The sequence below is a fragment of the Dermacentor silvarum genome, chromosome 1, assembly GCF_013339745.2.
Source record: "Dermacentor silvarum isolate Dsil-2018 chromosome 1, BIME_Dsil_1.4, whole genome shotgun sequence".
Taxonomy (NCBI): Eukaryota; Metazoa; Arthropoda; class Arachnida; order Ixodida; family Ixodidae; genus Dermacentor; species Dermacentor silvarum.
Window position 1 is genome coordinate 19,761,508 of NC_051154.1, and position 23,067 is coordinate 19,784,574.

Here is a 23,067-nt window from a genome sequence, read left to right on the forward strand (position 1 = left end):
ATTTCCAGTGTATGTACCCATTCAAAGTAATTGGAACGAGTTATAGCTATATATGCATGCAGTACTAAGGCTATAGCAAACCTGTTTATGACAGATGGAATCCTATTTAGGTTTGCTTTGTATAGGCTCGGTATATATATATAATGTGTATTGGTATTGCCCGTTGGTGCAATTGGTCATTCCAACCAATTGGTACCTATTGGGTACAATTGGTCACTCCAACAAAAACCAATTGGTTACGTTCCAGCTGGTCTAATTGCTCCAATTATGTACTAATTTACGATTGGAAATTTTCCCATTGGTACCAATTGGATATTTCCCAATTGGAGTCAATTGCATTTTTTGACAGGGGCAGTTCAGAGGCGAACACAGTTTTGGCCACTTAAAATGCAGGATACGTCAGTTATAGAATAACATTGAAAATTAGTTAAGGTTCTTGCAGTAAGTGAGCTACATTAATTTGCACAGAAACATATTTTTTTCTTTCATTAGTTTACACAGCAGCCATATATAAGCGATATGTTTGAAGATAGCATGGAGTAATCATGCAGTCATGGTCAGGCCACACACCACAAGCCATACCTCCACATATGGTGTGCAAATGTGTTTTTATTGTAGTAAGCAGAACCTTCGGTTTGTTAATTATTTATCGTTTCTGTTCTCTGCGAGAGAAACAATGGGCCAACTACTGCAATAACCACGGCTAAGCGAAGCAGCAGTCACATCGCGCAAATCTTGAATGTAAAATAGATAACAGGAATGCAAAAGTAGCTGGAAAGGTTCGCTACATATTTGTAGTATAAAGTGCAAAACTTGATTTTAGGTTCGCTTGCTCTCTGGACTGAAAGAAGCGTGCAGAGTTTGCGCCTTCGCCGAATGAAAATGTGTTGAGGCAACAACAATGAAAAAGCGCGCCCTGGCTTCGCATTTATGCGCATGCACAGCAGTAACAGCTGATCGAGCAAGTCGGTGCGCTGCTGCTGGCCATGTTAAGCGTGCCAAACCGAGCAGGTAGTAAGTTTTCGGCAATCCTGGAGAGGCCAGCATGATGTATCCGACTTCGCCGGCCGCTGTCTCGCACGCTCGAAACGCCGGACTATCTATCAACGCCTTAACAGTGAATCAAACCAGCAAAAACGTGCTTGTACTTTTCCGAACAATACAGCTTTGCAAGAGTATTTCAGTTCCACGACCGATGGGTTCAAGAACAGATCGGTGATTTTCATCAGAATCTTGTGCGAGTCCGCTGTCATGCCACAGGTTTGTACACACCATGCGACCACTTCAGCCTCATTACCCACTGCACCTCTCTCAGATCAGCCAAAATGATCTGCTCGGCAAATGAATCAACAAAGGACATATATACTTTATCAGCATGTACTTCTTCCATTAAAATTATTAGGTGATAACCTAATATGCTGATAATCTAATGTGCTAATGATAATGATAACCTAATGTGCTGTTGGGAGGATAAGAGATCTTAGCGTTGAGCAGACTAAATAAACATACATGTTAAATTAAATTGAAGGTGCACAGTAAACAGTTCCGTACTTCAAGGTTTCGCAACCCATGCTCAAAAGAAAAAAAAATCGCAGATATATGCCAAGCTTATGCATCAAGGACATCGAAGCTTTGGAAGTTCTAGGGATCTTGTCTTGCAACTGTTAAGTATCTACCCAAGACTTTGCAAATGCTTTGCTATATCTAGTGCAATTTTTTCACTATACCTGAGCCTTTCCATGTGCTTCAGTATATTCTAGCTTTGTACAGGTACCTGTGTTCTGCCTTTAAAGTCATAAAAACCTGAGCCCTTTCCTCGTCAATAATTTCTTCAATGATATCTATGGGGTAACTGCCATCGTTGAGCATGTGTATGCAATATTTAGTGACAGCGTGAGCAACTAGAAAGAGAGGATACATTTGACAGTCAACCTCGCTTTATTCCAAAAATAGGAGACGAGAGAATGTTAGATTTGTAATTTCTGTTCTCCTGATGCTTTTGTTTATCATAAGCAGCTCAGAGGTATGTATTTAAAACAATTACAAGAAAGCAACTCTAAGCCACATGTGTGCGTTGTTTCTAATATGAAGCTGCCCCCCCTTGTGTAATTACGTCTCGTCTCAGCGCCACATATGAAAGTGCCTGAAAGCTTACACTCAGCACTTCTCTGCTTCAACTTATTCTCTTCATTGCCCCATTCAGCTGCCCTGTGCGCAGACGTTTAGTTAATTTGGCTATGAGCCTGTAGCCATGAGGAATAGAAAGGCTTGAGTGGTGACTGCAACACAGCAGCCACTCATGGGGGGGGGGGGGGGGGCTGCACTCAGGGAGGTCCCCTCCCCCCCTATTGATGCCACTGTGCACACCATATCCTACTGCCACACTTTTTATGCAGTATGAAAATTTGTGCACACACAACACAAATACCAGCCTTTTGTCATTACGCAGGGACTCTTTCGACTGTTGTGTTCTTGACTGCATCTTTTAACTAGTTTGATCAATTTTTAGCATGGCCCCAAGATTTAACAAATCAGAGTAGCCTACAATCTGACTCTGGAGACCTTCCTTTGATGTATGTGTGTATACTTTCTGGGGCACAAAACACAGTGTGGTGTAAACAATACCAGTTGTTACAATGTTGGAATGCCCAGAAAAGAAATTTAAAAGTGCTTTCACAGAGTGGGGCTTATGTTGCTAGCACGAATGTTTATCCCACAGACAGGCGCTCCTATGCCATTAAGCTTCTTTTTAGTATATGCATACATATTAATTTGAGTACCTGTAAATATAAACACAAATTCAAGACATGTAGATGTTTCTTGAATCCAGTGGTAGACGATTGCCTAAGATTGCAGATCGTCTGCTACAGTTATATGTCCATGTACATCTGCACGTGTGTGCTAGGGAATACATGGAATAGAGAGTTTGTCCCAAAAAGCTGGGCACTGTTGTAGAAGTGTGAAGTGGCATGGATGAAGGCAGAGAGTGAAAAAATTGCTGCAGAACCCATATCACGTTGACTATTGATGGTAATGCATTAGCATTGAATAAATATAGCGGCACAATATATTTCCACCGTTGCAGCGATTTATGTATGAGACGTGTACTGCAGCAGGACTCCTTTTTTGCCCTTCCGTAAGCACACCTGGAAGCGGGGGAGGGAGGGATGTTTGAGAAAATGATGCCTGAAACAATTCAATAATTATTTTCCTTTTCACACTTTGTGAGTAGTCGCCACAGCATACTAGCTGCATTGTCACCAGGATCAGGAGGTCATCAGTGATCAGTGGTAAATGATAAACAAATCCTGACATTATACCAGCTAATAACTGCTTTGCGCAAGGTGGACAACCGAACTATTTCATGATTGGAGTGATTGGAAGCTTACTTCAATACTGACTGAATTAAATGCTATTTTGCTTAGGTGACTTAGAAGGAACTAGCATTAGTGGACTTTGTCTTGTGGAGAAAATGCGCATCTTCTGGTAAATGACCAGAGATGCATTTGCCCATTTATAGTAAAAACAGTGGAAATCAATGGGACGTTGAAAAGACACTTCAACATTCGAGTGGTAACTGTTGCACTTAAGAAGGGCACAGCAGGTCCCCCAGCATTCCTGTTCTGTTAATCATTTCAAGGTTAGCTTGCTGCATTGGTTTAGACATTTCACTCTTACCTCACGTTTGACCTCACATTATGTGTTCGTGTTCTTGAACCCCATCCTTTCCGTGCATATACATTGCCACAAACAAAAATATTCAGTCACAAGTCAGTGCTGTGTCTGTCTCCTCTCCTTTTCCAATCAGTTTGCACTGTTCTCGTTCTAGAATACTTTGTAGGAACTAGGCTATCAAGAAAGTTGTTATGCATGTCCTGACAAGGTAAAGTTAATGAAAAGTGACTGAACATATTTCTCAAAGAAAGGTTATGTACACACACAATATACTAAGGTAATAACTACATCTGCTACACATCCCATGACCAACTTGACTTGCCTGCTCTAAGCAGTACACGCTGTGTAGAGCTGTCAAATCAGCCAGCCTTTAGTCTGTCTAGCTTGCTTGCCTGTTGATTTCATACATACAAACCAAAAAGCAGCTTTCTACAGTAAGCTTATGCTGAAGATTATGAAAGGTTGCCTGACACTGTGCCTTGCAATGTTTAGAGTCTTGCCAGAAAGACATTTCTGTTAGCAAGAGTAGGTGAAAGGTAAATAAAAACTATAAAGTACAGAAATTGATTTAAAGGCCTTCACCTTCTCTACATTGTGCAATATGAGGATGGCTGCCCAAAGGGACGAAGCCAGTGCCATGTGCATGCACATTGCTCACCAGCTGCAGTGGCTTCATATCAACACAGGCAACGTGCAAAGACATCTTTGCGCTTGAAGATGGGTGCATGTAAAGCACCACAGTCCAATAAAACTGCTTTTCCTGTATACACATATAGTGTCATTGCTGCCACTACATGGGTGATATGATGAGTCGGGATGCCTTGGCCATGCCATACATAACTGTCCCAAGTTTTGAAATAGCATGAGACGCGACATAACTGTGACGGGCTAGCCATTTCCTTGTTTAGATATGCTGTTCAGTTTGTGCATGTTGGTGGTATGCAAGCATACCACCAATGGGGTTGAGCATTCTAAAAATGAAGTACACTCCATTGCCTATTTAAGTACATTAACATTTGCGCGATAAAATTTTTTTCAGCTCAAGAGCTTTTGCTTTATACAGTGACCTACAGTGTCAAAGTAAAGGTCTACGATTATTCTAGGACGTGGAGAAAATCACTTTTCTAGAGTAATGAAGAATACTACAAAATTTTGTCACTCAGAATGTTACACTTGGTATAGTAGGCAGAGAGATTGTGGTCGCACATTTATTGGTGCACAAGGCGAGGCTTTACTTGAATGTCAGGAGGGACTAAAACCAGGCACCCGCATGCCAACTTCACTGCTTTTAGCTAAGTGCCTTTACAGAGTGGAAATATCTTATGCTTGCCAGGCACAGTGCTATAGCTAGGGCATGAAAGGAAGCAATTGCTGCCATGTCCTTTTGTTCCCACTAGTCTGTGATGCACCAAGTGTTTGTGCTAAGTGTGAGCATCACATGAATTGTTCTGGCACTTGCCAGCGCATGTTTTCTTTATGAAACTGCAGCCCACACGCAAGAAACAAGCAAAAAGTGTGCTGATATGTGCATAAGTGAGCAATCTGTAGCCCTAACTGACAAGGAATTTGCCTTTTTGAGCGCCACCTGATTTCTGATTTTGTTAACATATGTAGAAGAAGCTCTGTGTATATTTTTTATTTCTTAAATATCGTTATTTTTATTCTGCATGCTCTAGCACATGCTCACTTTAGGCAGCCTGGGTATATATACATATAACTTACTTCCAAAAATAAACTGAGTTGTGAGTCAGCACTTGTGTGCTACCTTTGCCTTGTGTCCTCGTTTCTTGTGTGTGCACTGCAGTTTCATAATGGCTAGCTACCAACTCGCCCAACTTTCAGTACTGTTACAATAGGATACATGTGCACAGGAACAAGTGCAGTAGCTGCTCGTGCTGGAGAATGATGCACTAGTAGCAAGAGCAAGCAGAAGGAGTAGTTAGGTGTGTCATAAACATAGTTGAATTCGCAGTGCTCATCTGTACTGAACCACGCGTAGTATCCTGTGGTTATGGAAGTGTGTTGGGCTAACTCAAGGTGAAATGTACCATTAAATCTGATGGAGGACAAACTCTGATACACATGCATTCGGCCAGATCTTCCAGATTCAGAAAAGGAAAACTTGTAAATCTACAAAATGGCAACTTTATTTGATAAATCAAAGGTCGTTTCCAGTAAAGAAGCACCTGCACCGACAGAAGCTGTAAGCTGCAGTCAGTGCTTAAAGTCAGGGGGGGCCTGGGGGGGCCGGCCCCTCTTCCATTTCTCCAAGGAGGGGCTCGGCGCCCCCTCAACAAGCGCTGGAGGTGATTTTATTGCCAATAGTGCATTGTGTGGCCAATGCTAACTCTTCAATTTGTTGAATAATTATTTAATCGTGATTAAGCGGTTGATGTAGCATTAGCAAAAACATGAAAGCAGGTATTGTCGTACTGTTGCATTAATTTCTCTGAGACGCTGCACATGACCGTCACCACCCTTGTTCAACTAAGATCCATGGCACAGCATACTGTTTCAGGAGCTACCTGAGCGTGACTCATGAATTAGTGAAGGTTCACCTTGGTTTCTTTAGGTTACCGGTTAATTTCCATTCTTTCAGTTATGCATTATGAGTGTCATTTTATACCAAAGATGCATACATTTTCAACACTTTTGTAGGTAAGTAGGTCTGAAACCATAAAATATATTGTGTAAGTGCCGGCGGTTGTCAATGAAGCAAGGCAACAATTTACTTTTGATTGAATTGGCACATTAAATAAGTGGCCAAAATACATTCAGAATAATGTATTTATTTGAAGAGCACCCTTAACAAATTTTTCGCTACACTACTTGACGTTGGCTTTTTCCGTGCCAATAAAATGAAAGCGAACATATATATATATATATCAGAGCATGTGTGAGTGTGCACCCTTTATACTGGTCACCGCCCCATGAGGGCCTCCCCTCCACTGAAGGGAGACTTTAAGCCCTGGCTACACTAAATGTCAGACTTAAGAAAGTGAGTGCACTGACGTTACACAAATAATAAACACAATTTCACTACACAGATGAAGGCAGTCCTGCCTGATCTCAGAACATTGCTCTCACCTTCTGGTCTCCTATCCGCCACATAAGCACTGCATATTAAGACATAGTTAGATGTTAAGTCCAATACCTTTGCTACTCGCTAAACACAAAGTAAGCACTATACAATGAGGTGTAATATCAGCATTACATCGTTTTCTTCAGCTCCTACTTTGTGACTGATGAGCCGGCTGTGTTTCCATAAGTTGCCGGATCCAGCTCCATAGGTACACCACTGAATTGCAGTTTCTAGCAGGAGCATGGACACCTGCATAAATAAAGTTTTCTATTTTTTACACATGCAAATAAGTGCCCAGAGTCTTTATCGATCTTTTAACTCACGGTCACAGGCGTAAGCTATCCTTTTCATTCAATAAAGAGGTGTAAAGATCGACGAAATGCTCTTGTACGTGTATGTGTTTTCTATGCGCAGTCACTCAGAAAAAGGTTCGAGCGCTGCATAATGCCGGTTCCTTACTGTCACCTTCTCTGTGATACGCGGTCAAGCATACGCAATGTATTGCGGTGAAGCATACCAAGAGTGCGAAGGGGCCACAGTCACCGCGCGCGGATATGGTGTGATACTCGCGGCGCCCGCAGTCACGTCTCCTGTCACAGTACAAACACAGAGACGCCTAATAAATGTGCTGGCAGGCCTTCAGAGTGGTTGTGGTGATTTGGGCGCTTGCTTCGCAAACCTAGCACGTCCCGTATACAAGATCGTAACGGGAATTAGGCACGCGTTCCTTAATTATATACAAGCGCCTCAGAATAACTACGAATCTGTACCACGTAGTCGATCAGTGTTTATGTACAACTTTCACAAGGGTCTGTACAAGGCTATGAAATATTGCATAACGACATTCATTTTTCTTACATTAACAAATAATACGAAATGTGTTCCAATTCATTTGAAGCTTTTTCGTAAACATCGGCGCGGCGTAACGCTTTGTAAATGTTGCTGTACAGCTGTCACAATAATCTACGGCTATTAAAGTGCATAGCGACGTTCAGTTTTCTTACTTTGACATACAGAGTACTAACAGTTGAATTCATAAACTGTTTCCGTTCCCGCGAATGTCCTGAAGTGTGCGGTATGCTCAGTGACACTAATGAACAATGTATCGGCACGACGTAATACGTTATCATAAAAGTTATTCGAGACGACACCTCACTTCCAAACATAACCCCCTGCGACCATCAGAATTTAATAAATGCCACCGTCGCAACAAACTCACATCGGATACGCCTTCTTCGCCGCGCCAGCCACGCATTCTCTCCATTCTGTGCTGCCAGGAGTGCGATCGCGCAACCTGCTAGGGACGAACGGAGCTAACAACGTCCTCCCAGTACCCAGGCGAAGAAAAAATTTTAAGGACTGAACGTCCCCTTTCTCCCGCAGCTGCTGCTTCTTACGCATGCGCAGAAAAAAGCGGTTAAATCCAATTTTGATGCGCTCGTCTTCAATCCACTTCAATGTTGCCGACATGCACACTAAACTATTGTCAAATTGAATGCGCCCTATATAATACTTTTTTTCTTGGTAATATAAAATGAGAACTGCTTAATTTCGCAAACGTATAACATAAAATTGTAATATATTTTTGTAGATTTACGTTTTGTTACTTACGTACTTCCGCCAAAAACCGCTCGGCGGCGAGCACCATTTGTGGTAGTCACGTGACAGACGGGACCAATCGCACAACGTCATGTGCTTTTGTTGTCTTGCGGTCGCAGAGCACTCGTCTAATGAATGTAACAATGTGCCTTGAGTCTGGTATAGGATAATTTGTCCCTCAGAGTCGCCGCTAGCCAGTGTGTCATTCCGGTGAGTATTCCAGAGTTCGTTCTTGGGAGCTCCTGTTGCTTACACGCTACCGAAATGATCAGCCGGCATTTGCAGAAAGAGATCGAAGCGCTCGAGGAAATGTGAACTGTTTCCCGGTATCGTGAAAGTAGAAGAAAAGTGTAAAGAAAATGCACTGCTTGATATTGTGACGGCTGTCTGTGGTTGGCGCGCAGGATTAATTTGAAAGTAATGCGAAGAAGCATTGTGAAGCCTTTTTATGCGGCATCTTAAACGTAGTTAAATTCCGCGCGCTTAGATTTTACTTTTTCTTGTTTTTGTAGTACATTATTGGCCATTGTTGCTTTCAGTTGTCAAGCGAAAGCAAAGCTGGCACGCGGCTTTTTAATTCGTGCGAGCAGTATAAAAGATGCTGTTGCAGCTTTCCTACGCAACTTCTGTCTGTCGACTGTCACATACTTTCATGTAGTACATTTTTTAACTTTCACTTTTTGACTCAATGTGGTGCACGTATTTTACGTTTATGGGGTACATTAACTGCTGTTCGCGTATGATCGCGTTTCTTCAACTCAACTTCAGCATTTCTTTTTCTTTGCTATTTCTTCCTGTGCTTTAACTTTGCTTTAATCGATTCTTTCGAAACGTACCGACACCTAGTGTCGGCGCCGTTGGGAATCTAGCAGCACGGCGCACTCCGCTGGCCGCTCTCACCCGCGAAGGTGCGCCCCGCTCGGTTTTGAGATTCAACGGCGCTTGTGCAACAGGCTCGCCGCATGTTCTCTACTGCACGCACGCCTCATTTGCGTATTGCGTCTCGTTCATGCGGCGTCGGAGGCTCGCGCATGGCACCAGTCTCCAACCGGTTTTGGGAAGCGCTTGGAAATAAACGTCTCGCGTTAAGTAAACGCACCATCGAGTCGGCAGAGCCTACTGAGAGGTGACGCCAGTAGAACCGCGTGTTTGCAGGGGTAAGACACTGCAGTAAGAGTGCTTTCTTGTTTGTAATCGGCCGTTGCCAGCACAGCCCTATGCTCAAGCGCTACGTGTTGCTTCTCATCTTCAATGATTTTGAATCGCCTATCTGTTGCCTGTTTTAGCGTTAGTGAAATGTCAGTTGAGGTTTCCCTCTCTCTGCGTTGCGCCGGATTCGGCCCAAGATCTAAAAACGGTCAGCGCTCGCACATATTTATTTTTTCATCTGTTTTCTGCTTTATCTTTAGGCGACCATGCAGCGCAAACATAAACATCCGTGCCCTCTGCAGTCGTCACGTAATCTAATTCCAGTAAACCTTGGCGTTGCGAAGAGTTGCGATAGCCGTGAAGCGCTTCTCGCGTGCTTCTAGCGTTCAAGGAAGCGATCAGTAAACGAGGAGTTGAGGTGGGGTGATGGGGAATGGCTCGCGCAGCGTGCAGTTCATGCGCGCTATGGCCGCATCTGTGGTTGAATCGGAGTGTAATTATGTGCTTCTGACTGCACTGCGGTTCAGCGTTGTCCCTGGTCACTACTTCTTGGAACTGAACCAGCCAAGCAGCGGGCCCTGTTTTCGATGAATGTAGTAGTCCTTCTGAACCTGTCGAGTTCATAGCGTAAAAATATTACCGTCCCCATAGCTCAGGAAGCTACAGTTGCTTTGTTTGCATTAACCAGCTTGCAGCCGTCAGGAAAAAAAAAAAAAAAAAAAAAAAAAAAAAAAAAAAAAAAAACGGGGGGGGGGGGGGGGGGCGAGAAAGAAAAGAGAGCGATGTAGGGAGTAATACATGGGGTGTTTTTTTTTTCTTTATTTTTTTAATCGTTAACAGAATTTTTAAAACCCTCCGATGATATGTAGGTCAGTTCTTCTTGAGCTAGATTACTCACAGGTGGACATTATTTGCACGAAAAATTAACACGAATATTGACTATTAACCAAGTTTCGCTAATTACTTTTAGAACTAATTACTTTACGACACATATTGCTATTTACGAATTGTAGCCGGTGACTTCTAAAGTCATATCCACGTGGAACCAAGTTTGAGGATGATACCAGTTTCAAGATATGCATTCGCAAAGTTTCCGACGAAATTCATTGGTGTACCAGCAATTTTCGAACTTCAGTGCATAAAAAGGCATTTTGTTAAAACTGTAAATGGCACAACAGTGAATTTTTACCGGAAGTTAGACAGCGCTTATCTCAAAACTGGTGCTAGTTTTGAAATTCATTGCAAGTGAATATGCCTTGTGAAATCACTTTCTTCCTCTTCGTCTATTGCAAATATTAAGATATTTGTTAAAAACTGGTTAGTGAAGTTTCTTTAATTAGTCGATTATGCATTTTCATTTCCAGTGTAACTTAATGCCCACCTCTTCGAGTAGTTCAGCTCAATGAGCAGACTTGTGCAATTGCCACGGGTGACTTTTTAAACGTTCTGTTAACGAAGGGGAAAAAAAAAAAAAAAAGTCGTCTGGAATATTGTAGGAAGAATTGATTAACTGAACTGAGAAAAAAAAACAATTCATTTTTAGTATGACGTGACAAGAAACAAATAAACGCGCATTTAGCCGTAAAATAAGAAGAAATTGACCGTGCTCATATTTCTATCAAATCATATTGGCCTATATTCACAGAATTTCTCTTACGTTAGCGCCGTGTGGTATTCGTGTGGCGATTTTTTTTTTTTTTAACACGCTGATTGCTATCGTGAGTGACTTGCGCCCAAACGCCGCCCGATGTGAAAACCCTTTTTACGTCAAGAAAAGTTTGGTGAGTATGGGTGCGGATTGCGAAATGGGTTAATTAGCGCGTGAATCTTTGGGTGCATAATGCTACCTTTTCGAGAATTCCTGGGCACTTTTCTTTTCCCTTTTATCTTATATATATATATTTACGAGGACCATTTCACAGCAGCTCTCTATAATTAGTAATTTCTTTTCAGTTCAATATCGACCAAGGGTTGAAGAAGCATTGTCGTCCCCTCTACTCGGTGAGTGAATTCTGCTCTGAATATTTGTGAGGTCTCAAATTAGGCCCGGTAATCTTTAAAACCTGGAGCACCCACTTCCTTCTGTGTAAACTAAATTTTTTATTTGGGCCCTCAATTTGCATAAGGATAATTGCCGAAAATTGAATAATTACGAAAAGAAAAACATCAAGCACACAACTTCGTATCTCGGCTGTAATAATAAGAATAAATATTGATCTATGAATAGCAGTTTTTGAGGCATAATCAAATACGAATGGAATAGTGCCAGGAGCGAATTGAGTCGAAAATTTTTCGAATATCTTGCAAATAATGTACAGCCTTTGCACCATTAATGTCACACAATTTTCACATCCTAGTAATCACAAAAATAGAACGTTTCTGTGATTACACTGCACATTATAAAGCATATGTTCATTAAAAAGCACAAAGGAAGTGTTAGAAGGAACTAAGCAGATGAATTGTTCGCAAACTCGGGCTCTTCGGAGCGTACGCGGTCGTGCATTATCATATAAAGTTTGTAAAGGTAACCTTGAGGGCCAATTGTGTGCATGCCGTCGCGGCTACACCAGAGTTCGTCTGCGGCATTGGAAGAATGAAAAAAAAAAAAAAAAATCGCGTCAGGGATGACTTATTTAATCCGATGAGAGGACAAAGGTGCTCAATTTATAAATACGAAGCTATACTTACGGCTGAATGCCGTGTCTAAACAACATTTTATAGCAAGTCGTTGTGCTTAGCCGGAAAAGTCAGGCTGTGTGAGCGACGAATAACGAATCGAATGGGGCAATATTTGATTCGTTATTCGACAGTTTCGCACACTCCTAAATAATAATAATAATAATAATGTCACGATTCTGTTAACTGGTACATGTCTACTGAGACAATCGATGGGGGTGAAACGCAATAACGTCCGCGTACAGTTTAAGAACCCCAGGTGGTCGAAATTAATCCGCAGTCCCCCACTACGGCGCGCCTCATAATCATATCGTGGTTCTGGAACGTAAAACCCTCCAATTTAATAATTAATGTGTATTTACTGAGACAACTAAAACGGAGGGAATTGACATATTATACATCGTAGTATACGAAATTGCACTCGCCGTGGTGGCTGAGTGGCTATGGCGCTCTGCTGCAGAGCACAAGGTCACGTGTTCGATTCCCGGCCGCATTCCTATCGGGACCGAATTCAACGTTTTTCTCTCTCTCTCTTTTTTTTTCTTCTGCCGTGTTTTGACGAGTACCAGCGCACGTACGCTTGCACGCAATGGACAGGGAGGACTTAATAAGAAACGGGGCTCCAAGATGTGCCGGAGCCGATTTCACAATGGAAAATATTCGAAGTGAAATCATGAAATCTTCACAAGAAGACAACGTTAGAACTGCGCCTCTGCTTTTACATTATATTATAATGTTGGCAACTGTGGCTGCACTCCTATTCCCTTCTCTAACGATGCACTCACGTACTTGGTAATTTCTTCTGACTGTCATTTGACAGGGAACATGCATTTAGCAGGACTTCGTAAAAGCTTCAAGAAATTTTCGCGTATACTTTATGAAAGTACGCGATACTTAAAGGGCGACTCTGGAGATTTTTCGATGTTCACTGACCTTAATAAAATGTCGAGTATACGTTCTCTTTCGCGTTCTGATTAACTGTGCCAAACGATATGACTGCAAGTTATTTAGTTTTTCTGAAAGTGAATTTTAAAGCTTCATTGCGTGTTCCTGACTCATGCCCACGAATGTGTGGCATTTACTGGACACCCTGTGTTTGTGACGTCAGAGACTACACCGCCACTTCGCCCAGAAACTACGAAGCTGGCTGCTCTTTCTACGAGACAACAATCATCTTCACATACGTCACGTGACAACCGGTGCGCCTCTCCGTCTTGCCACAGCACAATGCCGCTTGAGCTTGGGCACGTCTCGCGCGGCGGCGACGGTGGGTCAAAAGCAAAGGGCGATCCTTCAGCGCTGAAATCGTCACGGAAATCGCCACTGTCTAGTTCGAAAGAGCTCGAAAAGCTCCCCGTGTCGTCAGAAGACATCTCAAATTCGGTTTTTTTTTCTTTTTTCTTTTTTCTTCTTTTTTTTTGGCGTTAGCACCACGTGTACTGCACTATAACAAAACGCTTAACCTTGCACTCGGCCGCACTCTAACCTTGCGAGCCCGGTACTTCCTATATAGTCACGAAAGGCTTGCGATTTATCAGCGTGACAGAGCGTTCTCGGCAGGAAAGCAGCGAGCGCTAAGTTTTCAAGGAAGGAAACGCAAGCAAGGCAGATGACGATTATTATTTGGGGACAAGATACGACCCAGAGGGTGTAAACTTTTTTTTTTAGTGCGTGTTTACATTACGGTAGTGTAGGATCTGACGTCATCGACTCATCGTGACGTCACACGAAGCAGCTACTCGTTGTGGTTTCGGTACCTCGTTTATTGTTTAATTAAAATTATTGATTAGTTTCTAAGCAAACTGAACCACCCTACCGGTGACAGGACTGCCAATGCCGTTTGAAAATGACAATATGCTAATATGGTTAAAGAAACGCCGGAGTTGCCCTTTAGTCCCATTTTCAGTTCGTAAAACGCTTGACCCTGCTCTTGTCTACAAAGTTTCTTATTTGTGGTATCGCTTTTTATCACTGCTCATTTACCTTGAAAACGAAAGTAAACGCGATCTTTATGCAAATGTGTAAGAATGTCGCTTATAATATTAGCATGTCAGCAAAGCAAAATATACTTTCGTCTACTACAATTCTTTTTCTTTTTTCGAAATTAAAATTACAGATGTAGTCACCCTATAATGGTGACGGCTACTCCTGTTCACTTAATAGCAACAATAATGTAAAAAATTGTAAGATAACAAACGACGTCATATATAGGTTCGAAAAATGTAGAGCAGATAAAGAGAGTAAACGAAGTTCGCATATAATCCTAGACACACTCTTTTGGTGACTTATTCTTTCACATTATTATGCCTAGACAATTTTTTTTCTTTTTGTTTTTTTACGCCAACCATATTTTAACTCACTACGAAGCACCATTTCATCAGGTCCAAACGCTCACTAAGATATTATGAACAAGGGAATGTCTGTTAATGTTTGCGGTGACATCTGGCTGCTTTGGTTTAATTTTCCCGTTTATTCATGTTGGCGTGTTTTGAATTATCATTGCAACTCGCCATTTTCATGTCATGTAGCATTGTTTTTTTAACGTGCTTGTGCTATCTTCTGCGGGGCACAGTCCGACAAGTCATGATCTCTTGGACGGTCATGTTTATTATGTTGGTCTGATGCAGAAGTAAACTCATCATCATTATAATTATTATTATTATTATTATTACTGAGCTCTGCGCTGTGCCCCTGTTTTTCCGAATCTATTCGGCGTATGCCTCCGCACCCATGGCATAATCTGCATGCTGGGAGGAGCAGACGACGCCGTAGAACACACGGCACGCAGACAGTGTGCTTTGCTAAAGAAACATTTCCCGGCTCATGTACTGTCGGCAAAAACGAACGCGATTGCGTCTTTGGCTCTCCGCGTTCACTGTAATGGCTTGATCTTTGCGCAGACAGTTCGAGTTCTTTGGCCACAGAACGTTCAGACGTCTGTCTAGCGTCGATATAGCTAGACGGACATCTGAAGTCTCTGGCGTCCTCTCTGTTATCTAAGCTGCGCTTTGTTTTCCTTCCGCACATATTGCAGCGTTGCGCGACTTTTGTGAGGTGGCCGTGCGAACTATCGTTTTTATTCTTGCCCGCATAGATGTCAATTGTTAGGGGGGGGGGACTCGCTCTCTGCGAATCGCCACCGCCGAGTCGGGCGGCTGTGCCTTTCTCTCGTACGGCGCAGCTGGCCAAACTATGGCACAGCTCCGAGGGCCCTCGATTCTTCCTGCGCTAGCGACGATCGAGTTTGTGCGATGCGTATCCGCCGAAAACGCGACGCTGGAATGACTGCGCCCGCGGCGGTGTCCCACGTGGACGTGCCATTATTGGTGAGTGCTGACGATGAATGGCACGCACCATAGAACTGCGAGGCATGTGTGAGAGAGAAGCAAGGCCGTGTACGCGGCGTGTGTACCTTTTCCTTGACGTTTCAGCCTTCATCATCCCCATCAACAACAGTCAGGAGAAATTCGCACTGTTAAAAAAGAGAACCACCACCTTTTGGTTGCGAGGGCAGTCTCACAGCCTTTGAAACATCCTTACAACCACATTTTTGAGAGGTAGAACCAGGAATGCATGCGCCCTTTACGCGCCCTTAAGAAGTTATAATGTTCGCTGAAGGGTCCACTTGCGAATTGTGCCCTAACGTTGGTGCGATTGGTTTAGCGAAACTGCAGAATATACAAGCAAGAACAAGCTGTCTCTCTTCTGCCTACAGCTTTGCGCTGTCACATAAAACCAGTGGATCAGAACCAACCAGCCCAAGCGCGGTTTCGTGTTCGCATCCTACTTTGGAGAAACGTGTATGCCATAACAGCGCAAACATGACCTTGCAAGATATGAGACAATATACTGCGAGATTTTTCATTGCAAGTCCTACGAGCCTGCTTTTAAGAATATGTATGGTGTCGTTTGCAGATCTGTCCTTTATTTTGGCCCCAAAGGCGCATATTTTAGCCTAACAGCAATATACATATATACGGCACGGCGATCTGTTCTACCACCCAGCCATGAGAGATCCATTCCGGCCACTCTTAATTGGAGCCACGTATATAGCCCGCGCTCTCGTATGTGATTAAGGAATGTGTTTTAGGATTCTGGATGCGTCGGAAAGCCTGGCATGGCACGTTTCGAAGCGTTGTCTTGCTACTAGCAACACCATTACAAGGGGTGTGGGTATTGAAGCCATCCTTTTCCATTCCACTTCGTAAGGGTGTATAAAGGTACATGTAACACCGCCTTTCTTTGTGGGTGTTGAAAAAATCTAGAATTTCCCCTCTTGTTAGATTCGAAGGTCATTATAGACGCCCCCTAAGCTGCATTAAATAAATATTGCGAGGATACCACACGCTGTGGGAATTGAAGTTATGCGAAACATTTTGCAGTTAGCTAGCCATGGCGTCGACCCTGCGGTGGCGCGCCTCGACTGACAGCTTGAGTCTCTCGATGAATTCGACCAGGCGCTCATTGTGGAGCTCGGACACGCTGAGGGTTAGAAAGAGCGTGGGCTTGCCAAACTGCTCGATCATTCCGAGCACGTTTCCCTTCCTCTGCGCCCAGTTGCACACGAGTAGTGCGCCATGCTCGAGCTGTTAAGTAAACCCCTGAGAAATGCAAAGGCCAAGTTAACGCACTTCTCGACGGAGCGGTGATCTTCCAAGAGCTTTGTAAGCGCCAGGAGTCGGTTGGCGCGCGCGCGGAGTCGACGATCCGAGTCGCTCTGATGACGCTGCCGTGGTGGAGTTCGGCGCAGCGTTCTTACGCGTGCCACCTGGACAGAGCGCAGGTAGTACGCGAGAATCAGAGTCGAGGACGACGAAGCTCGCATGACGACGATGCACCGACCACGACGGCATCGCGAACATGAGCATATACCCAGCGGCTCAAGTTAGTAGGCATCGCGGCGTAGGAGGCTAGACAAGCCATTCAAAAGGCCTGAAGTTGGCAAAGAATGCCTCGCATTCTTTGTTCAAGGAGTTGCGTTCAAGGAGTTGCTTGTCTATGTGCTAGTCCCACTGCAGTTCATGTTGCCTCCCCGAATCCTGCACCTGATCGCGCGCACTCGTGAACGCGGCGTCGTCTTCGCTTGCGCTATTTCCTCCGGACGCCGGCAGCAGCGTGAGAGCAGCTCCGGGGGAGCATAAGTCGCATCTGAGCGACTTTTGTTCGCCTCAGATGCCTGGTGGCTTGACGGCGGCAGTCAAGCTCTGGCATGTCATTGGAACGTCTCGTGCAGCCCCGTGTCCGCGAACCTCTCACCCCGATGGTCGCTCTCTATACTTGTACCGAGCTCTATGAAAGCCGGCGCAACGTGTACGTCAGAGCTCTTTTGTTCCTTATGTTTCTAATCGTGCAATAAATAAAACGTATTTTGTTACTCTCCGCCGATTCCATGCTCGGACATCCATCACTACTCCACCAGTGTGCAAGGTTCCGTGATTGAATCCGCACAGCGCAAAAACACACACACACACGCACACACACGCGCGCGCGCGCGCCACTCGAAGGACAGGCAGACGCACTCAGCGCGATGTGCCTTTGTTTCTTGTATAGTGCATTTTGTACTTAGGTTTAGGACCCACGTTAATGAAACCACGGTGGTCAAAATTAACCCCGAGTCACGGCGTGCCTAATAATCATTTCGCCGTTTTGGAATGTAAACCCCGAAATTTTAATTAATTTCAATTTAATTGTGGTGTATTTGTATGTGCTGTTGTCAGTCGATCATGAATCACCAACTCGGCCGAGTTGCTACCTGTGTAGGCCCAAGTTCCGTTCGTACGTGAGCCTCGCGCCAGAAGCTATAGACCTCTAGCGTGGAAGCTTGGGCGTGTTGGTGATTCATTGCCGAAAACACAGCGCAAAAAAAAAAAAAAAAAAAAAAAAAAACACGGACACGAGAGAGCGACACGCACACAGCGCTGTGTGCGTGTCGCTCTCTCGTGTCCGTGTTTTTTTTTTTTTGCGCTGTGTTTTCGGCTATAGACCTCGACACCCCTCGAGCTACTAACAGCGCATACTTTACAGCGTATACTGCAGCACAACAGAGCATCTCCCCGCGCTTTGCAATAACCTATGTCTTGTATATAGCAGCAGTGCCAATGCATCTCTTTATTACGCTGTGTTTGTTTCTTGAAATAATCGGTATATAGAGTTGCTTATTTATTTATTTGCTTGCTAATTTTCAACCGAAGCACCTCTGCGGGATGGTCAGTGAAAGCGGGGAAAAAGCGGCTCTTGTCTACCTAAACGGAGAAGCCGTACTTTGCATCCGCTTTGCACCAGCTGGGAGCGTCAGGCCTCTTCGGCGGGCTCTTTTTCGGAGTTATTTGAGAGGCTTGCGTTCCGCGCTTGCGTCTCTTCATCTGTCTATTGTTGCAGTATTGTGCAGGTGTGCTTATTCCGCGCACGAGAGCTAGCTGACTCATGCCTGACCTTCATACCATGCTGCTCCGTTCTGCGTCTTCTGACGGACACAGAACAGAACCTTCTATCTTTAAAGGGCCCCTCACCAGGTCACATTCAGTTATGTTTTGAACCCATCATTTGAGGAGGCGAGCGTCACCGTCAACATAGACACTCTCTCCACTTGCCCCGTCTAGCCTCCGTAAGCGAAATACCTTCCCTGCGTTCTCCTATACCCGAGCCGGAAGTTCGCGTGACGAATATGTCATGGGCCCCGCCTTCTTTCTTTATTTATTATTATTATTATTATTATTATTATTATTATTATTATTATTATTATTATTATTATTATTATTATTATTATTTTTTCTGTTGCGTTCTTGTTGAGTGGCGCACTTCCGATGATGGTCTCGCGCGTGAGCTGTTGCGTCTGTGTCGTTTCGCGCAGCGGACGATCTTGCGCGCTCTGCACGAGAACACCTGATTAGCGGTGTAAGTCAGTGCCCCAGTCTCAAGGACTGAGGCAGGCGTGAGAGGACGAAAGAGCATGATTGCGGCGCCAAAACACGGTCGAAAATGACTTAGTTTCGTTCTCTGCGCGCACGACTGCACGACGTAGGAACAAGCAGACGAAACGGAAGTACATCTCTCTTGCTACGGTACGAAGCAAACCAAAAACTCGCGGACATTCGGTTTGTATGTTTTATTATTTCTCTAAAGTTTAATTCGTCTATTGAAGCAACAGATTGAACAAATAACTGGTGTTGCCTTGAATAATTCCCTAAGTCACGTGTCACTATGAGTGACGTCACAGCACTACAATGTACGTAGGCGCACTTGCGCGATTGACGTCGACCCTCCGGCTGGGAGGCCCGCGAGGAGAAGCGCAAACGGCGTTTGGTACGAAATTTAAGCTCTTTCCGCGGCGCGTATGGATGTAATACTTGGCAGACACGATCGTTAGCGCGCATTGTATGCACTGCACTTGTCGGCTCAAAATGGCCAGACCATTGTGAGAGGAGCCCCTTAAAGCGAATATTCTTTACCACTTTCGGCTGTTTTCGTGGTTGGCCGGTGGTCGGATTCGGCAAGTAAGATCGTGAGTTCGGGCTCTTCGCTTACATTCACAATCATCGCCGATGGTTTCTGCAGTTTTTCGTTTTCCTGACCGGCCTCGTAATCCCATTGACATTCCACGCAGTTTCGTGCATTGTGATGTCCGGCTTCAGCTCCACAATGAGAACGTGTACCTTAAAATAATTGTAATGTTTTTTTCCTAGTAATATTGTTAATTATCCAACAGAACATTACGATTCGTCGTGAAAGTAATGTCCTCTTCGTCTAATACAGTTGGTGAAGCTGCAGAATCGCGCTATCTGCTACAAAAGTTTTTTTTTTCTTTTTTGAGTGTGCGGAACAAGCATTTTGTATTTCTTTTCCGTGTATTCTTTTAACAAACTGCTGATTGATATTAATCTTTGTGTCCGTCCTTCCTCCCCAAGTCTCTTTAGTTGCTACTTGGCGTTTGCTCTCATCAGGTGTTCTTTTTCTAGACAAACGATATTTCAAAAAATCTCCGGCTCTTCTTTAGCTGGATTACTCGAAGAGGCAGACAATATTTACGCGAGGAATCAATATACGCAATCGAATAATTAAAAGAAATTAACTGATTCAGTTTCTAGCTAATTAGTACTTTATAGCTTACAAGTCGTATCCACGTGGAACTAATTGAGGATGGCTCCGGTTTCGAGATATGAGTAGCCAAAGTTGCGGTAAAGATACACTTTTGTCCCACTTACTTTTTAAACAAAATACCGTTTTATGCATTGACGCAAGAACATAACTGGAACGCCAATGTATTCCGTGTCACACTTTGGGAATTAATTTCTCGGAAAGTGGGTGTCGTCCTGAGAATTCGTTTCAAGTGCATATACCTTGGGAACTTACCGGCTGCGATTTGTAAGTTGCAGTAAGGAGTGAAAATTTGATTAGTTTGATTGTGCATTTCGATTCTGCTTCGAGTAAAGCAGCTTACAGGCTATAATTGTGACTATAATTGTGAACTGCATGCTGCAGGCGATTTTTATAAATTTTGTAGTCTAAACAACAGCCGGCGTAGCTCTTGCCGACCTAGCTGCAGTGGAGCCGAATATGTGCACGGTATTGCGACAGTTGCTGTTTCGTTTCCCGGCCGGGTTCTGATGGGGCGGAATCCAGGAACGGCGGTTGTGCCGCTGTTTGAGCGCTCGTTAATGAATCCCCTCTGAACTGAGTTAACGTTGAGCCTTCCACTGCAACTTCTCTCACAGCTTGACTAGGCAAAAAAAAAAAAAAAGAAAGAAAGAAAAAAGCTCGTCAGTTCATCGTTAAAGCCGCTCGGACGCGGGCACATGAATCGGGTTTCACTGCGTGGGCTTGTCCGCGTCTCTAGTGTCCCCCATCGTCGCTCCCTTCCTCCTCTGTTCTTTTTTTTCCCTCAGTATTTGCCGGCACTTGACGTCACTGTGAAGAGAAGCATCTCCTTCCCGGCACAGAAACGGGGCCAGGGGTGGTTTCTAACTTCTCGCACCGGTCCGCAAGGCCAGGGTCGTCGCGCAAGCGAGGCATGTTGCAGATAATAGCCATTCCTTATTGCAAGCACCTGGCGATTAGATTGCAGGCGTCGGCCGCCGCCCTCGGAAACTCGTTGCGAGTGCACACCGTTCGCTCCTCGGGAGGAGAGCAAAAAACGGGGGTGGGGGAGGAAGTACTGCCTGCGCGGCCGAGGTTGCGCAATTGCGCCGCACGTCCGCGTTGCGATGCCTCTCCCGCTTAATAATAGGAAGAAAAAAAAAAAAAATGTCATCCACCCGAATGTAGCTACAACGGGAACCCACGCGGGGTTCTCAGAAACAAAGCTTCCTATGGTATGGTATGATAAAATTCGTCCTGGTCCGAGATTTAACTATACGAGGCCCTTTATTTCTGAGAAACCCGTGTGGGTTTCCTTTCGTGCTATACATTCGGGTGGAGGTCAATTGATCCTATTGTGGACCTTCGTGCACCTTGCGGAAATTCCGCAGAACTGATTTGCCATACTCTCCCGCTTTTCACGTATGTGGCACACTCTAGACTGTCACTACGGGCCTAGGCGGGCACGAGACGAGACTGAACCTCGCTGCCGTGTATCTCCAAATGGACCTGCCACTTTGCAAACATTTTTTTTTCCGTCTGTTATTCGAGCCGAATTCATTTTCTATTTCCTCTTCAACGTACTTTTGGTTACAAGGACAGAAGAAAGAAAAACACAACACGGCGCTGATGTTTTCTTCCATTTGTCCTTGTTTGCTATGAGCTGTTACCAAAAGTACGATGAATCCGCAACTCGCCCACCTTGCTATCTTGCTCCTGCTCTATTTCCCTTTTGTGCTTTACTTTTTTTTGTTTGCCATACTTAAGGCATTGTATAAAATATGATCATGGCACACTTATTGTGCTGATTTACAGAGCGCGTTAAGAAAAATTATCACAATTAAGTCACATTAAAGCAGTAAGCGGCTGTCGCAGCGCAATGCCCATACGAGGCCACGGGTTCGATTACTGGCCGGCCAGTTGCTAAATAAATACATAAATAAATAAATCAGACGTAATGTACTTATTGTTAGTATGTTTACATGTCACGATATCAGTTTTCTTTATTTTCCATGTTGTGTCATAAGACCTATAACACCGATACCTGCTAAAGACTACTGCCACATTTATCTTTATTTTCAACACGCGGGGTTTTGCATATATGCATATCTCGCCAATATCATGCTTTGGTAACCGCGACTGCAGCATTTGTCGGACCGTCGCGCAGGAAAGCGAGTGGTTCACCTGTCGCCTTCGCAAGGAAGAAATGCCTGTCCCTCTAAACACGCTAAGAACGACACGCTAATAACCGCCGCATTATGTCAAGTTCTGTCGGGACACAATTGTGTAATTGTGCGTCTGCACACTTCCTTTTTATGACGCCATTGCACAAGAGTTCGTGCCAACCTTGACTCGGTTGCGAAATTGTTCACGAGTTCTGTCGTGCGACCAGTTATGTGCCCGTATAGGGGGCACTTATGTTCGGCTCAGTGAATACGCTCTAAAAGTTCGCTCCGCGCAAGTGGGGGTCTGCTCACTTTCTGCGCGGCACATTTGTAAACCTCTTCCTATTGCGCAAATGCAAGCTCTCCGGTTGTCTCTCGTTGCTGAGTGCGCAGTTATGCTCCTAGCCGCAGGAGAGAGAAAAGGCGGAGGAATACGAAAAGGTGACCCCTCTCCCTCCAGACATTACGATTACTAATGACAACTATTTAATAACGCCGTTAGCCGACGTGTAAGTTGCAGAACTAGTAAAACAGTGCTCAAAGTATCACCTTCTGCTGGAAACTTGGTGCGTAGCATTTCTCTCTCTTTCTCTATTTACCCCTATTCCCTAATGTTGAGCAGCAGATCATAACTTCAATTCGGACCAA

General features: G+C 44.2%; 1 protein-coding gene across 2 annotated transcripts in view; it reads left to right on the forward strand.

The window, feature by feature from the left end:
- The first annotated feature begins 11,461 nt into the window (after positions 1 to 11,461).
- Positions 11,462 to 23,067, forward strand: part of LOC119457576 (band 3 anion transport protein) — a 200,516-nt gene continuing 188,910 nt past the window's right edge. Inside the window, exon 1 of one of the 2 annotated variants that reach the window (XM_037719223.2) lies at positions 11,462 to 11,506. The gene's annotated coding sequence lies outside the window, so the exon portion shown is untranslated. The remainder of the gene's footprint in view (positions 11,507 to 23,067) is intronic. The other variant, XM_049665117.1, reaches the window with a different exon arrangement.